Genomic DNA, 14245 nt, shown 5'->3' on the forward strand with positions numbered 1-14245 from the left:
GCGTGAGGTGAAAAACTCAACAAAACCAGAACGAACATCATTTCGAGCATGTTCTGTAGGTAGAATCAAGCCAAGGTTAGTGGATCCTGTGAAAGTAATTATTGCGATATTTCTCGATTTTTCAACTATTTTCATACTTTGCGCGACTAGAATGACCTTGAGTTATAGGTCGCTGGATTCGTCTTAAAATCGGCAATAATGTCATCGAAAAACAAATACATAGTTCCATTTGGAGAAACATCGATGACCTTGAAATCTCAAAAAATATGATCTTTAAAAAGAAACCATTTCCACCACAACATGTGCCCCTTCGAACCAAACAATTTGTTCCTCAAGCATTTTCGTGTATCATTAACGATAATGGAGATATTGCTTTCTAACACTTTATTTGCCCCACCCTGTATATAAAATGTAATGTAATATATATAAAATAAGTAAATATATAAAAAGTAAATAAATATGCAAATAATGCTCATAAGTCGAACAATACTCCCAATATTCTGTGAATATTATTAAAAGCTCTAGGTAGCATAACAAAGTATAATAACAATTGATAAAAATAAAGGTAGGTAAAAGATATATCCCCAACGTTTGGGGATGATTAACCCGAGAATAAACTTCCTTTACTTATAATTTTATTCACCAATTACTAAAAATATATTTTGCAAAAATAAAAAACGACTGTATCCCTGTTTAAATTAACATTTCCTCTATACACAACAACCCTTGCCGTCGCATTTGGAATTTATTTAACTGTAAATAAATACACCATTCACATTTCCTCGCCAGGAGTAATTACAATAATAAACGGTCGGTCGGTTCGCTCGAATATTTTTCGCCAGGGGTAGAATATCGGTCTGAAAATATTCGTTACATAATGCCGGGATACGTAGATCTTTCCCGATGATACATCGGCGCGCGAGAGGATCAATTAGCAAGAGATATCCCCGGAGAAAAAGAAACGAGCCGGTTGGTGGCCGATGGTGGACGCGTCCAGGTGTTCTCTGGCAGCCGTTGAATCACCGAATAGACGATTTTACAGGTTTTAGATAAATACGCCGGCCCGGGCTAATAATAAACGATGACTGAAGAGAACGATCCGAGGGTTTCACGAATTTTTGCTTGGCTACGAAAATAAACCGCGGTGATACGAAGAATCGCGGCGCAAGGCTTCCCAGAGTGGTAAATCTTTAGCACCGCTTTGAAATCCTCTTAATTAATCTCGGCTCAATTGAGAACTCCGATAGAACCGTTGCGCCGATGCCAAACCGTCGCGTTTTCTAAGTAGGTCGTTCACTTACTTAAGCGACGCCATGAGAGGTTTGCCACTTTATAGCGTTCGTGCCCACCGACGTCCCCATGAAATCCCAAAATTTTGAGCGTCGTTCAGTCGATCGTCTAATAATTTGTAATTTTGTTTACATGATAGAAGGATCTGACAGCTACACCATAACTGAAATGCTTTTTTAAAATTCTTCCTTTTATGTATATGTATTTCCTTTGTCATTGCTTCGATCAAAAAATAAAAAAAACTCACATTTTCAATTTTTGTATAGAAGTACAATGGCAAAGAGGTTTTTTTAATTAGTTTATACATTAAATGAGCGGCGAAAACGTTAGATAAGAAGATATAACTTTCACCGAAGCGTAAATTAATGCAGAATCTTATTAAGAATTGATGAATGTGGTTAATAACGAAACAGGTAGTAACTTCGGAATGTTTCAGTACATTTAATTAATAATTAATTGCCATGATTAATTTGCTTATGGAACTCATAAATCAACGGAGACAGTAAACGCGTCGCACGCGGTTAATCCGGAAGTCATTTTGAAAACAGTGGAATCACCTGGAATCGCGTTATGTAACGCAACTATAAATAAAACAGTCTAATAGCAGGAAGTAACATCGCATATGGATTTTCAAGAAGTATTTATCTAAGCTTGAGTCAGATGCTCGGTCCAAACTGACCCATAGAAAAATGTTTATTTTTTACGACGAGAGTCCTCGGAACTCTGAAAATCTGATGACACAAGAACATTGATATTGATATTGATAATTTCCATGGTTACTGATGTGGTTATGAGATATTTATTACGATTATTATTCAATGAATGGATTCAATATGGAAGTGGTTGGTCATGAGTCACACGGGAATTAGCGTGCGAGGTTCGCGTATCAGAGGGCGATGGTTCTGACTCGAATTGAATCGAACATGTCCTAAACTTGAACTTCAATGGTGTCTGAGTAACTCGAAATCCGCCTAAATATAGTGTCGACCAAGGACTATCATAAAAACGCTGCCAGCGCGCGGGCTCGGAACTTAAACGAAAGCTGAACTCAAGTGATAGTCATCGCGGATTTTATTTATATCCAAAGGACCGATCTAACCCTGACCTAACCAAGACCGAACCAAGGACTGTTACAAAATTACGTCCGGTTTAAATGCAGTTATGACTTAGGGCGCTACGCTAAACAAACTATCGCGTAAATAAGGATTAAGCGCGGACTAACTTAATCTCGCTCGATATCCCGCATCGATCCAAGCGAGGCTGTATTATCAAGGACTGTTACGAAAGTCGCCACGATTTCGACACTGGCTCCATTTCTAGGGAAGAACAAAATTTAAGCGTATTAAATAACTTTATAGCTAATGAATAATTTGTACTCAGACTTGATTATTTGTATTTTGGTATTTAATAGTTACCGATTGATTTCTAGTTGCTCTTTATACTTACTGGCCAGTTTGTACTTAAACTTAACATTTAGTAATTGCTGCTTAATAGTGAGTACTTAGTATTTAGAATCAATACATTAATACTTAATTTCTATTAACCTATTTAGTGCTTGGTACTAACAAAATAATTTTTCCTATTTTGAGCACTTAATATGTAAATACTTGATACTGGTCGATTTCTACATTCACATAATAGTTAATAATTAGTATTCAGTAATTGTTACCAACACTTACAATCGGTACTCTAATACTTAATCTCTACTGATCAATATTTATACTTAGATTTAATTAATGCTTAACACTTGAAAAACAATTCTTCTACTTACAGTTAATACTGAATACACAAATACGTAATACTTACCGATCGATTTCTACTTGTTCTTAATTCTTACTAGTACTTAGTACTTTAATATTATACTTTACTACTTAATGTCTAATGACCAGATTGTACTTATATTTAATACTTAATACTCAACGAACAATTTCTCTACCTATACTTAATACTTAATATGTAAAAAATTCATACTTACTGATCGATTTCTACTTGCACATACTTATTTAATAATTAGTTCTTAGTCGTATAATAGTACTATAAATAAATAGTACTTTAATACTTAATGTTTACTGACCAATTTGTACTTACATTTAATGCATCGTACTTAATAAGTAATTATTCTGCTTACACTCAATACTCCATATACATATAAATACTTGATATTTACCAATCAAGTTCTACTCCCACCAATTAGTTACCTAACCTCAAAAAACATAGCTCAACGAAATCTTTTAAATTGTTTAATCGACGAAATAAAATATAGGTTGCAATCGTTCGACTCGTCAATTTTGACGCGAACCATCAAGCATTCTTCTACTGTTGCGATATCTGACGGGGGTCACTCGTGACCCGACCATCGTTTGTAACATGCAAAACCATGTTAAAATGACTTATTCAATCGAGAAACGCGATCGAGGCGATCGATGAAATCGCAACGCAACGTTTGGATTCGTTTGGATGGAAAATTCGAAGATTCGTTGGAGTGACTTAGGCTACTCACCCTCTCGGTGTTCGCGAGGTTCGAGCACCGTTACGCCTCTATTCGGGTTGAGTCATCGTGCGTGCAAGTGTCTCGAGGGCGTCTGCTAAGTCACATGCTAAATTTGGTTACCTTACCATCGGGATTGTATTACGCGCGTGGGCTTATTCTAATATTTCGGACGGCCGCGACGGCAACTAGGCCGTCCTCTTGCTATACTTACATCGGCTTCCCCGTACCGTCTTACGCCGCACCGCCACGATAAAGAGGAAGGAAGTATATCAGAATCGAGGGACCACCGACATTCCTCCACTCCCGAAATAAAAGTCGAAAGAATGTTTACGCACGGCGGACGCGATCCGTTCGCGTTCGTTACTTAACGCGAACCTAACCTCTGCAAGGGTCACCGCGGCCTCTGAATAGCGAACACTTACGGCCGAATCTCGCGAAATGGGAATTAAAAATTATTGGAAGTAAACCTCATCATCTCCTAACTCCATAGAGCGAAAATAGTAGCCGAGATAGTACTTGATTAAAACCTAACCTATACGTCAGTTGCAATTACGTTAACAATTTTGGTATACTTGCCTATTTGCTTGAAGATTTTTAAAATTCAAAGAAATTTCGTTTTTACCTGAAACGTTTAGGAATTCCTTTTAAATCTCCACGTTTTCCCGCCGTTTTCAGTTGTTGCGATACCAACTTCTAAAAATCACTAAAAATGATATTTGTTTGTTCGAGTTTGTAATAAAATAACACGGTGATTGTACCACTCAGAGCATTAATAAGTCGCGTGTAGAATAGTAAATTGCCTGAGCAACCCGGAAGCCATTTTGAAAATAGTGCAATCACCTGGAATCACATTACGTAACTGAACTATAAATAACATAGTCTAAAAACACAAAATAAAGAAGATCAACGAATAAAATAATATCGCGTTGATGTATGAATTTTTTGGGAAAGTTTCGAACTATGGATCCGAATTGACCTATAGAGAATTCTTAATTTTGATTTCACTCTCGAGTTCCATCGCGTTCGAGATTTATTCAAACAAATCACGCGAAACAGAAAAATGCAGGTTGACTCGCGATATGCTATTTTCGGCTCGACCCGCATTACAAACTCAATTAATCATTTATTTATATCGATCGTGTTTGTAAACAGTCCCGCCGCCGTATTATTTTTACGCGTTATACCTCACCGTTGACAAATCGTTTGTAGATCCAACGGATTCGTTATTGCCGCGATCCCTGCCAGCGAGCCGGGTAGCGACGCTATAATAAATAATCCGCTTTTTTTTTTGTTTTCGCGAGGGTGACACACTTGAGGAAGATCTCGTTGACAGCGTGTGCGAAACAACAATTCGGCCGAATCAACAACACTGACCAATCTGCTGCAGCTCGGATGTCCGATAATGCAGGCTCAATTAGGGAAACATGGCGATGTAAATTTATAGACATTTTTCTGTGATCGATTTTATTGGAAATCTTCTAATAAAAATTTCAAGTCCTTGTTCTAGTAGGTTGGTGCATATGAAATATCGGATTTTTAAGTGAGTATAGAAAACTGCATATATTATCAGCTTTTGAAAAAAGATATACGGTTTTATATACTCACTTAAAAATCCGATATTTCATATGCACCAACCTAATCAAATGCACCTTATCGCATAAGATAGAAATACTATAAGCCAGAAGATTCATTTCAGATTTCCAGTGGAAGTGGCTGCGAGCGCAAAGGGTTAATAGTCTCTAACGTCCGAGAGGTAGTGGGGAAGTTACGAAAATGCGGTAAAATGCAAGCGCGAGATTATGGTCGTAACTAGTCTCAATTTGGAATCATACAAGGCAGAGCTGTTCAACACGCTTCGTGGTGGGTGATGGGACAGCCACGCGCCGAGGGCGAACCTACTGGCAACGTCTTATCGGAAAGCCGACGCCAGAGAAGAAAAACTCAAGTGTTTACGTTTTTCATGCTGGTGTTCATTCTATTTCTCTTAATCCTGACATTATTTATGACAGGACACTGTCACTTTCTTCAGCCGATCAACGTGTAGTTACTAGTGAAGAGCTGCGCGAATACTTGACGGACGTTGCTCGCGAAAGAATTTGGTAACACTCTCCTAAAACTAATCAAAATCTGCCCGAGTTTTTACGGGCTAAATAGTATATAAATGAAGACAGTCTGAAATATTCCATATCAGAGTTCATTGATTCGAAAGATCAGAATTTGTTTAAGACAGGCATTTCTGTATTGAAATCTCGTTGGAAAAGGTATAGTAAAGCAAACGGGGCATATTTTTATTAAATCAACAACTTTTGAAAATAAATATACAGTTTTATATATTCACTTAAACATCCGACATTTCATATGTACCAACCTAATATAATCATCCTCAGAATTCATTATTGAGTTTCAAGCGTCTAGCCATATTTTTGCAAATTAATTTCCTGGAGAATTTTTTAATTATTGTTCTACAATTCTATCTAAGTGTTTTAACTTAGAAGTATCTAGGAATAATTTCCTTGGAACAATTTTACTAGAGAGTTTCTAGCCATTTCTCTAAAGTCCTTTTCACTTCTTTTTATTGCGTTTTAAATATCATGGGGATGTTTGTTTTCGAATGATTTTACGAGAGGTTCTAGTAATTTTCTTCAGATATTTTTTCTGTTATCCTTCTCAGTGTTTCTTTAGAAGTTTTTTTTAAATATCTAAAGATATTTGTCTTGGCGTGATTTTTCTGTGAAATTTCTAAAGAATTTTTAAAGAATTCTTTAATTTTTAAAGTGGTTTTTTCAGATCTTGAGGAATTTTCAGATATTTGTTCCGTGATACTTCTCAGTGTTTCTTCAGAAGTTTAAAATCTTTAAAGATATTTGTTTTGGCATGATTTTTGAGAAATGGTTAATAATTACGAATAATTTGCAATTATTGCAGAACGGTAATACTTACCATTGAAGAATACTTATTGCTGGACGACTGAATGGCAACTACTGAATGGTTTAGGGTTATTTAAGGATGACCAGAGCGTCCAGCAAGGGAGGATATCATGTTGGTCGTTCAAGGGACTACCCGAAGAGGGTAGATCCGTTGCTTCCGCGATCATGTAACACCCGCGACGGGACGGAAATAATTTCAAGCCGTGAAGAGGGGTGAAGGAGAGAGACGGTCAAGTGGAACGAGTCAAGAATTTCTGCATTATGCAGCGCGCAAACTTAATCTAACGGCTACTAATAGCTCTCTTTCTTTCTCTCTATCCCCATGCTTCCAAAATACCCGCCACTCTCCTCTAAATTTTCACACGAAATCAAATTCCGCGAAATTTTCATAATCCTCTTCTCCGGTCTAACTTAGCAACTGGAGAATTAAGAAGTTCAATTTTCGTTTCCATCATGACTGACACGGCTTGCATAATCTCTCAATAAATGTACAGTTTGGCAAACTACAATCGTACCTAATTTCTGGTGATAGTATATGCACTTTAGAAAATATATTATCTTTCAAATATTGTTTTAAAAAGTGCATCATCTTTGTTATGAATAGTATCTTATTTTTTCTTAAAAGAATGTACTGGCTGACGTAATATATAAATTTTATTTATTTTTTACTGAAAAATTAGTCCAAAATGGCAACTGTTTTTAGGAATATTCAAGAAGCACCGATTGAATTTCATGTATTACTTACTGAGGAGTTTATGTTAGGTATAGATTTTAATGCCATGCTACGGCGATACATGTTTTAGAACCATGAAGAATTTATCCGTTCCAAGATGGCTGCCGGTGGCCTCAAATAGCCGTAATATTGTTAAGATTAACATAAAAACGAACGTCGTGTAACGCGATTTCGACATTTCATCTAATCCTACTAATTCAGACGTTGTCAGAGTATCATATATAAAATACATTAACCGTAAAATAAGTAATGCATATAATTTATGCAGTTTAGGTGGCCGATGAAATTGTGTCTTTCAAGATGGCCGCCAATTTGATACTGGAAATATCTTAATTCTTCAAGCGTTTTATATACAAAGTACCAAAGAGTTAATGAAATGAATTACGCGGACAAAACGACGGCACATAAACTATTTATCTCACGTGGACAATCGAATCAGGTCTTTCAAGATGGCTGCCAATTTGCCAGAGAAAGTTTCCTTAATTCTTCAACGACTTTAGATGCAAAGTATTAGAAACTTAGTAAAACTTAGTCAAACTTAGTACTTTGACCAACGTACGGACAAATAAACTATTTATTTCACATGGATAAATAAAATATGTCTTCTAAGATGGCTGCTAACTCACCAAAATATCTGAATTCTCTAAGTTTATTTACAAAGAGCCAAAAAATGAATAAAATGAATTATGCGGATAAACGAATGAATTATTATTATATAATTGTATTTTTATATTATATAATTGCATTATATTTACATTAGACTTAAAATTATTACGAATTATTTATACCGTGTGGTTAAGTGTCCTCTCGTTTTTCAAGATGGCCGCCAATTTGCTACGGAAGATATTCTATTTTTCCGAGCACTTTGTTTATAAACGGTTGGGGAACTAATTGAACTAATTATTTATGCAACTAGCTGAGAAAGAAATGGGAATCGGACGAATTCGGAAATAGTTTATATGGAATTTTGCGAAATCTAATTTGCGAGAAACCGTTCCCCTATCGAAACGCGAGGATTTTCGTGCGAATTGAAGCGAGAAGCCTGCGTTGCATAGCGGAACCGCGTCGAGATCGTTGCACCAACGGGTTAAATATAAATAAACCGGCTGCTTTTCCCCGTTGGAAATAAATTTTTAAGCACTTCCTCTCCGCGCTGTCTTCCGTGACTTAGAACCGTGTATTTCTGCGCGCGATCGAAGGGACACCCGTTTCCAGAAGCCCAATTTGATTATCGTGTCAATCACACCGATCATTCTCCGCACCCACGTGTCCGTCCCGTCTTGCCGCGGAAAATATTGCTCGTTATTCGATTACTATTATTGAACATTTCAAAAACAACAAGCACGTTCCGATCCAACAAAAATATCTTCCGATTCGCCTCGTCTCTGGGAATTGTTCTTTTACTAGATGGCTAAATGTAAATTCGAAAAACTGTTTTTTATATATCTAAACAAGATTTCAAATAACATGAAGAAAATTCTCCAGCTATGAATATTCATTTTCTAAAAGGCAATCAATTTTTTGAGAGTACCGAACAGTCGGAATCTTTATTATAAAAATTATCTGACATATTCTATTACAAGATTTTTAGAAAGTAAACTATTAGGTCGTCCGGTGAATTGTATCATTAAAAAAAAAAAAACTCTGTTTTGTAAGGTTGCTAAAAAAGCACTCGATTCAGTATTTTCCAGTAGAAGGGAGGAGTTTAAAAAAAAACAATATAACGTTGAGATTCGTGAAAATTTGTGTATTTAGATACAACAATCTAAGCTTCCGCGGCCTCGCGAGAATCTGCAGACAGCTGAGTAACCGATTTGCCAAGGGGAATTTACGTTGTTGTGAGAATGAGTGGGTAAATTACGAGTTGGAGCGTCCTCAAGATGGCCGCCTTGAGGGACAAAGCTCCGACGACAAGGAAGTCCGCTGACAATGGGTGTGATGGCTTCTGGTCTCGACTTCGTCCCGTGCAACATCCGCGTGGGTGTGCACTATCTCCGCACAGTGCAGTATAGTAACGGGGCAGATATACAGCCGGTGCTTTTTACATAAAGCCACGTGCACGCGTCTAAGCCCGTTTAAAAATAGAAATTTGAGCAAGATGGTATAAATAGCGGATGAGTGTGTTCCCACAGTGGCTCACGGCTCTCACTCGGTAATGCCTCGCTCGTTACCAACGGCTTTTCGGAAGTCGGCCTCCTACAACCGGCCGAACGAAAAGAAAACGGAATTCGATCCTTGTCCGAAATGTTACTCCGCACCGATTTCGGATCGAAATAAACTGGAGCCTGCGCTCCGACTTGGACCGACGGCCGTCTCATACTTGGCTCGCGTCTTTTCTTTCGCTCTTTTCCAACTTGTCCGCCCTCGACGCGGTCCAACAAGATGGCCGGCCCCGGAGACGCTTAATTAAGGGAGCTTTTCAGTTCGAACCAGTCCGAGCACCAGGCACATTCAATTTTCATGCCAGTTTTGCGAAATCTCGGGATAACCGGTTTCAATCCCTCAAATTTCCCGCCATTCTCGATTTTAAGCGCGACGCTTTTATTGGCCTCGGAAGAAGATGCCGTCGTCGATCAAATGAATATACCACAATAGAAGTTCAATTTTAGCTTCGTATGTCGTACATGTTATACATTGTTTCTTGGATTTAAGGCGTCCTGTCGGTTCGGGGTTGGGAAACCAAGATGACCGTCCTTGCCTTCAACTGAGTTTTAAATTTGAAGCGTATCATAACATTGTCTCCGCTTTTGATCAATCGATATTTTAAGACAATTTCTAATTGTTAATTTTACAAGATACGGTTGACAATATTTACTATTGAACACATTTACTGCTCAATCTCTTATGTAGGCATGGCGGAGAAGCCAAAAGGAGAGAGTCTTGTCGATTATTATAATATTTTATGACGTAAAAATAGTAAATTCTTCGTTCGGATAATATTTTAAACATTCATTTGTATTGAGATTTAAAAAAGAACATATTTCTTGATGAATCAAGATGACCACGAGTTTTTTTAACCAAGTAAAAATTTTAATGTCGTAAAACAGATATTTAGCACAAGTTTTATGAGATATAGCAGCGATATAATTTTTAATTATACACATTTGTTGCTCTTTTTTTATACAAACATGGCTGAGAAGAAGCTAGTGTCGGCTAGATAGCGCGAAAATTCTTTTCGACTGATTAATAACGTTGCAAATAGTAAAAATAATAGATTATTCGTTGGATTAGAAAATGTTTGAAAGATTTGGTCGGATTGAGGTTAAAAACCCAATTTACCATTTTCGCCCACACTTACAACTATTTTTTTTATTGCGAGATGTAACAATGAGTTAATTATTGAACAATCACATACATAATTACATACATAATTAAAGTTCTAAAACATGTGGAAATGGGTTCAAACAGGACCCATACATTCCCGTTACTTTTTCATTTAATAATTGGCGGAAAGAAAAGCCAAATGAAACAACGCAAATTTCGATTGGAATATATTATTATGTATATTTAGACTGAAACACATTATTTGTTTACGATCTAAACGTTAAATAGAAAAAGAGATTCGATTTCCTAGACAATAGTCGAAGGATCGAATCGAGTGAAGATTATGTGAATATGCAGTATACCAGACGTACACAGACGTGTGAAATCGTTCCGGATTTAGATTGTCTGTCCGCTGTAGAATATGAAATCTAAGTCTCTGTTTCTTTTTTCTGGTGTGGGCGGCAAATCTAGTTGGATTAATATTGACCAACTGCCAGTCGCGAAGGTGTTAATCTAAGAATTATTATAGTATCGCGTTGCCGTTGCTCGCGGATGCCATTAAGCCGCGGGAGTTAGTCCAAAACGCGTGAGTAATAAATTTATTTCGGTGTTGTCTCCGCTGGTTCATCGCTCAGAAAACACATTCCCGTCTGTAGTACAATGTAGATAAACGAATACTAGAGCACCGTCGTCGGCTTTCGGTGCATGATTCATAAAGATATTGACGTATATTCACCGCAGCAATCACGTGTCCACGCTGAACAGATCGTTAATCCGTTCGTTTCTCATTAACTCCAACCGCAAATTGATAATTAGAATGAAACCGTTACTCACTATATAAATGTACATTCTTTAGTTTCAATTTTGCTATTTCTATTTTTTACGACTACTAATTTTATACTTTGTTGAGGCGAGAAAGCGAAACAATTCTTCCGATTTCCTAAAACTAACATGACGGCATATTTATTTAAAACTACTGCAAAACTCCGAAAAAACAATAACTTCTGTTGAAGTAAGTAAAATTTTTGATAATCATAGCTATTAAAAAGTATTGGTATCCTTCTGACAATTTACTATGTTTATTTCACTGAAATTATTGAAATTATTCTCTGGAAATTACTGAAATTAGTTAGTTGAGATTATAAAAATTATTTTGTTGAAATTATTCTGATTATTTCGTTGAACCTATTCAAATTACTGTGTTGAAACTGTTATTGCTACCCTGTTAGTATAGTCTTGGCAATTCCGTTGACTTCAGTAATAGAGAAGTTATGGTGCTCGGCCAGATAAAATCAGAATGAAATTGATCTGGAAACGCTTAAGCGGGTTCCGATATTCTGCCAAGATGAATTCTATATGAATGGTTAGGTAAGGTTAAGTTAGGTTAACGGCATCACGAAACTCTGAATAAATACGTTGCGCTTCGCTTGACGGACTATTCTATTTTCTCCTGCAGTTTGCAAAAAGCTTTTCCTAGTATTTGCTGACTGTTCCGAGCATAAACATTGTTTCTAATTTAGATTTCAGATGCAGATTTCATAAAATTACTAGAAATTTGACGGACAAATTCGCAGAAGAAAATGTCCCTAGCAACACCGAACTTCATAAGTACATACACGACAGAAAAATGGAAATAATCTTTCTGTAACAAATGAAACAAACATTCGGCAAAGTTACTGTGTCAAAAATATTTATAAATATTCGCATTACAAGTAGAATAAGTAAAGACTAATAATAAGAAATTATAAAACAAAGATAAGAAAAAATTGATACAAACTTTTCCTTCGAAACAGGCTGAGGAACATTTCCTTATAGACTTCAAATATGATAAATAAAGATTAAAGAAAATTGTAAAACAAAAAATACAGAAAATTATTAGAAATATGACAAATAAAAATTCTGCAATTTGATTGTAAGAAACGTGTGAAATATCTTCCCCTTTCTAGTTATTTTAATAAGTTATATATAATACAAAAATAATTTCAAATTCTTCTTATGCCTTTAAAATTTTACTTTTTCACCGAGTCAGTTTTATTGTAAAATGCATAGAATCTACGGTCCAATAATAAATAAAAAAATAAGAAAGATTAAAGATCAAACATTTGAATAAATCATTGGAAACCATCCAGAGGAAACGTGCCGAGATAAAATTTCCCATAAATTTCAAATATAATAATTAATGAATAAGAAAGATTATGGGCAAAGATTTATAAGATCTACACGGTATTTTTCAGTGGAGACGTTCTTGCAAATAAAATTCAAATACAATAAGCAAAGAATAAGAAAAATTATGATACGAACATTTGAGAAAATCACTAGAAATTCCCAGTCGAAAGGGGCTGAGAAAAGATTCCCCGTAAACTTTGAATATTAGAGAATACGAAATGCGACAGAGATTATTCTGTAACGGAGATTCGAGGAAACAACTAGAAATATTTCGGTAGAAATCAAAATAAGCGACAACGAAACGATAAAGGTAATTCCGAGGAAAAAATATTGCAAATATATTGTAAACACTGGGTAGATAGAATGTTATCGGTATTCGCCGATAGACCATGGAGACTTACTGGTCGGTTAGCGAGATGTCGGCGACATGATCGGTGTCGTTAACGGCCGGTCACCGGTGACCGTCGCGTGCCCGTCGCGGACAGTGAAATCTGTGGTATCGAATCGACAGGTTCGCCGGCACGTCAAGAGATCGTCTTCTCTCGCGGAGCGTAGTTGTAACACCCCCGCTGGCGGAAGGAAGGCGTCTAGCGCACTCCCTCTGCCACCGCGACGCTGTCGTCAACAGCACTGACGTTCCGGTGCACACGTGCCGTGTGCAAACCCCGGGCTATGACTAGGACGGGCACGACGCGAGAACAGCCATTCGAATCCAGTATTAGTGCGGTGTAGAGTGGTTTCGCCCGGTGGTTTAAAGTCTGACGCCTGCCTCCTACACGAGAGAGTTTCCGTAAAGATCGTGACTCCGAGACCGATTACCGGTGGTGAGTACCAGCACCGAGCACGAGACAAGTCAGTGTACACATCGAGGGGACTTTCTTTTTACGCGCGACACTGCCAAGAGCCCGCCGGATTATGCTTGCCGGCAAGTCGGCTTAGGCCACGACCCATGGTGTACCATGATATAGAAGGAGCCCCGGTCCAGAGTTCACGTAGAGATTAATTCGAAGATTCACGAAGCGCTGTCGGATAGGTTCATGTATCGTGGTAGAATCGTTAACAGGCTGGTTCTACGTGGAGATTCACGGAGGTTGTGTAGAACGAGATTTTTTTTCCTATCGGGCGTCGTTTTTTGAGATAAATCGAGCCGGAACGTCGTGACGCGCAAGCTATTTTCAATGTTTGACGATACAGGCTGATGGTACGAGAGAAATTGAACGGAATACGTAGAAAGAAGTTTTTTCGTACGAGGATCCGTTGCGGAGATAATTGCGGTTAAAAGATTAGGTGAGCGTGCGGTGATGGGTATAGTATATGCTGCTTATAATATAGCTGTGCAGCAGCACGCTAACGAAGCGTTCTATGGAAATATTT

At 37.3% G+C, this 14245-nt stretch overlaps 1 protein-coding gene across 1 annotated transcript in view; it reads left to right on the forward strand.

Moving 5' to 3' along the window:
* Positions 1-13541: 13541 nt before the first annotated feature.
* LOC144472147 (muscle LIM protein Mlp84B) overlaps positions 13542-14245 on the forward strand; it is a 28623-nt gene continuing 27919 nt past the window's right edge. Inside the window, exon 1 of the mRNA XM_078184928.1 lies at positions 13542-13695. The gene's annotated coding sequence lies outside the window, so the exon portion shown is untranslated. The remainder of the gene's footprint in view (positions 13696-14245) is intronic.

This window comes from Augochlora pura, chromosome 7, assembly GCF_028453695.1.
Source record: "Augochlora pura isolate Apur16 chromosome 7, APUR_v2.2.1, whole genome shotgun sequence".
Classification (NCBI taxonomy): domain Eukaryota; kingdom Metazoa; phylum Arthropoda; class Insecta; order Hymenoptera; family Halictidae; genus Augochlora; species Augochlora pura.